The 4,221-nt window shown below is 37.3% G+C and overlaps 1 pseudogene; it reads left to right on the forward strand.

Moving 5' to 3' along the window:
• Nucleotides 1-209: 209 nt before the first annotated feature.
• LOC142169161 (uncharacterized) lies at nucleotides 210-1,002 on the forward strand (annotated as a pseudogene).
• The last annotated feature ends 3,219 nt before the right edge of the window (nucleotides 1,003-4,221 follow it).

Here is a 4,221-nt window from a genome sequence, read left to right on the forward strand (position 1 = left end):
TTATCAATATACAAAGTAAAACGCAAATATTGGTACTTTCCTTATCAATATAAGAGGACCACTATTTTCCTCCATTTCGCATGTTGCTATTGCCCCTGATCAACAGAAAACTTTGGAAGAAACGACAATCACTCCAACCCCCCCCCCCCCCAACCCCCAATCCCCCCCTCGGGACAAAGAAGAAGAAGAAAGGAAAATAGAGTTTCAAACTAATTTAAAAAATAAGATTCAAACACTTCAGATATTATACAATTTATTTTCTTTTTACTTTCTCTCATGGCTGCCTTTACCAATCATTTCTCCTTCATCTTCCTCCTTCTTATCCCCATTTCTTCATTGCAAATCCATGCAAGAGAAAGCCAATTCTTTAACAAAATCTCCAGTGAATACAATACTGAAAAAAATACACAAGTAGTTATTTCCAACAAAGAACAAGAACCAAACTTCTTGAATGAAAATGAAAATAATGGCTATGGCCTATAAGGTCATGAGTCTGGTCAAATTCCTCCATCCACAACCACTACTAATAATATAGAGAAATCCTACAAAGAAATTAACCCCATCACCATCCCAACTAATAATATTCCCAACAAGTACCTTCTCAAGAATAACAACCATGTGGCCCATGTCACAGTCCTAAAGAACGATGAGAACAACAACAACAACGAGAAAAACTACAATGGCGGCAGTACTAACAACAACAACGAGGAGTACTATAATGGTGGAAGTACAACAACAACAACAACAACAACAACAACAACAACAACAACAACAACAACAACAACAACAACAACAACAACAACAACAACAACAACAACAACAACAACAACAACAACAACAACAACAACAACAACAACAGGGAGACCTTGTCACTTATGCTCTGTTGCTGCACCCTGTTGCCATTGTAGTGATTATAGTTTGTGGGGTTGCTTTGTTCTTGGTTGTTATTGTAGTAATTGTTTATGATAGTTTGATACATGGTCGTGGGGTTTTTTATCCCAAATCAAGCCTTGTTGCTGATTTTTGTAGTTGCAGTAAGTGCTATCCCATTGTGATTGTCACGACCCCAAATCCCCTCCGTAGGATGTCGTGACGGCACCTAGTCTCTAACACTAGGTAATGTCGTGACGGCACCTAGTCTCTAACACTAGGTAATGTCGTGACGGCACCTAGTCTCTAACACTAGGTAAGCCTAACAATATGCGAAAACATCAAATAAAAACTTAAAATTTCAAAAATTTCAACAACTTCATCATTAGACTATAAGTTTAATACGTACAACTTCCGAAAATCCGGTGAGATATGAGTCACAAGCTCTAGATACAATGCTGAACAATCCTATACATCATTGTCTATCAAAAACATAAAGAAATAAGGAAAACATGGTAGAAGGGGACTCCGAGGCCTGCGGACACGAGCAGATGTACCTTGAAGTCTTCAAGCAGCAACACAAAGCACTAATACCGAGGCTGATATGATATACCTGAATCTGCACAGAACATGTGCAGAAGCGTAGTATGTGTACACCAACGGAACCCAGTAAGTGCCAAGCCTAACCTCGGTAGAGTAGTGACGAGGTCAGGTCAAGGCCCTACTGGAGATAATAAAAAACAAGACAGAAGATATAATGATATAATGAAAATGATAAGAAAGTGAACAATAGAGAATTTACGGGAAATAACAACAAGGAATCAAGGAAAGCTAACACAACATGAAAGGAAAACAAGAACCAAACAATACAGCAAAAAAAGAATATCAACAGGGGCACTCCCGAGGTACCGCCTCGTAATCCCAAATAACAGTATTTCCTTGTATCACCGCGGGACCCTTTATATTTGGTTTTTGAAAATTATTTACCCGAAATAGCATCTCGGATTTTAGTCCACCTTTATCACACCGCATGGCTTCTAGTAGTTCTCACACTATCCACGCGTATCAAGCTCACCTTATCTCACAGCATGCGTTTCAACACCCGGACCTTATACCACCGCATGCATATCAATAATCACAATGGCACGGAAGAAACCTCATGAAACAATAACAACCGCACGATAGAAACCTCGTGCAAAAAATAACAACCGCACATCAAAAATCTCGTGCAACAATAACAACAGCACGGCAAAAACCTCGTGCAAATAACCAAACAATCACTTCAACAACAACACGAAAGCCAAAACATAATAACTAAATAAATAATATTTCAAGGATAGCTATTTCAAGTAAAGAATTTTCACAGTTAGGTAATGAATACAAAAATCAAGAAAAGCAAATAATTCAACTAAACATGTGAAACAAGTTACAAATAGGAGATAAGATGAGTAGGCATATGAAATTAGGCTAATCATGATGACTATAACGTGCTAAAGTAACTCAATTAAGGCATGAAAAGGAAACTATGCAGTAAAAATTTGAATTTCAACATTTAGACCGTGCACGCACTCGTCACCTTGCGTACATGGCCTTCACATATCACAAATTATCACCAACTACCAGATCCTACGGGGAATATTTTCCACACAAGGTTAGACAAGTCAATTACCTCAAACCTCGCTCAATCAATCAATTAGAAGGCCTTTCTCTCGATTTTCCAACTCCAAACGGCTCGAATCTAGCCAAAACAATTTCATACTATAATTATAACTATAAGAAGCTGGTTTAAATAATGAAATAATGAATTTTGCAAGAATTGGAAAAGATCACTCCAAAAAGTTGACTCGGGCCCACGTCTCGGAACCCGACCAAAATCATAAAATCCGAACATTCATTCAATATAGAGTCCAACCATACAAGAATTATCCAAATCCGACCTCATTTAGCCTTTCAAAACCCATAAAATTGGTCTAAGAACTTCTACACTTGTTTTCCAATTTTAAACTACAAAATCATAATTAAAAGGTGTAATTAATAGTAGATTTATGGGAATTAATCAAAAACGAGTCAAGAATCCTTGCCCAAATGCTTCATCTGAAAATTTCTCAAAATCTCATCTCAATCCGAGCTCTCAAAATCCCAAAAATAAAAATGAAGCAACTCTCGAAATATCCTCTTTTCTACCGAGTTATGTCGCACATGTAACCTTACTGCCGCATCTGCGGTTCCGCACCTGCGAAAAATCATCGAAGGTGTGGATTTCACTTAAGTCCATAGAGTCTACTTCTGCAAGCCAAGGGCCACACCTGTGCGTGCGGGCATGGGATAAAATGTGTCGCACCTGCTTCGAAAATAGGAAGTACTCTTATGATGTCAACACTGAGAAATATGCCAAAGATCCCTTTGAAAATTCAAAAGAATTCGCAACAAATACCAATAAATTCAACAACAACTTTGTGCGTAACAATCAGAACGAAGAGGAGTTCCAAGATGATGAGGAAACGTCTTGAACTTTGGTGAATAGTCAAAATAAAAGCTAAAAGTAAGCAAGATCATGCTATAAGTTCCAATAGTCATTGGTGTTGTCTTTTCCTATTTTATGTGTTAAGTTATGTTTTATTAGGAAAAAATATTAGTACTAATTAAATAAAGATGTATTTATGGGACTAATTAAATAAAGATGTATTTATGGATATAGCTCTTGCTTTTCATATTTAATTTCAATCAAATACTACCGTAATATAGGTATTTGTCTATGGTTTTGTACTTTTATTTGCCAAAATGAACAATCAATTAGTTGTAACTATATATCTCGAGCTACATATGCTACGACTTAGGATTAATAATCTCAAGGTGTTTTAGTACTAATGAAATGTAATGACCCAGTCGGTCGTTTCGAGTATTACAAGCCCGTCTCCCTATTTACTGCTCAAATTGTGCTTTACGGTTGTTATTTGACTTGCCGGGGTAGAGCTTCAGTTATGCGGTCGATATGCGGACCGTAGACGTGTTATGCAGTCGCATATGTGACAGCAGATCTGCGTCGGGCTTCAATTTTTCTAATTTTGACCCAACCCTATTTCGATATATTGAGGCAAAGGGGCTCTTTTGGAGCAAAATTCTGATATTTTAAAGAGATGTGAGATCATCTTAAAGAGAGAAAGTGAAGACCTAGTCATTTGTCCATCAATTCTTGTTCAAGGTTTGACGATTTCATAAGGATCTTGCTAGGGCTTCAAAGAGGTAAGAATTTCTTCCCCCAATTCTTCAATTTCGAGTTTGGGGTAAAAGATGGGAGATTAAGAGTATGATCCTTAGGTGTGAGAGTATTATTTATTCATACACGTGCTA

The sequence above is a fragment of the Nicotiana tabacum genome, chromosome 14 (assembly GCF_000715075.1).
Source record: "Nicotiana tabacum cultivar K326 chromosome 14, ASM71507v2, whole genome shotgun sequence".
NCBI classification, from domain to species: Eukaryota; Viridiplantae; Streptophyta; class Magnoliopsida; order Solanales; family Solanaceae; genus Nicotiana; species Nicotiana tabacum.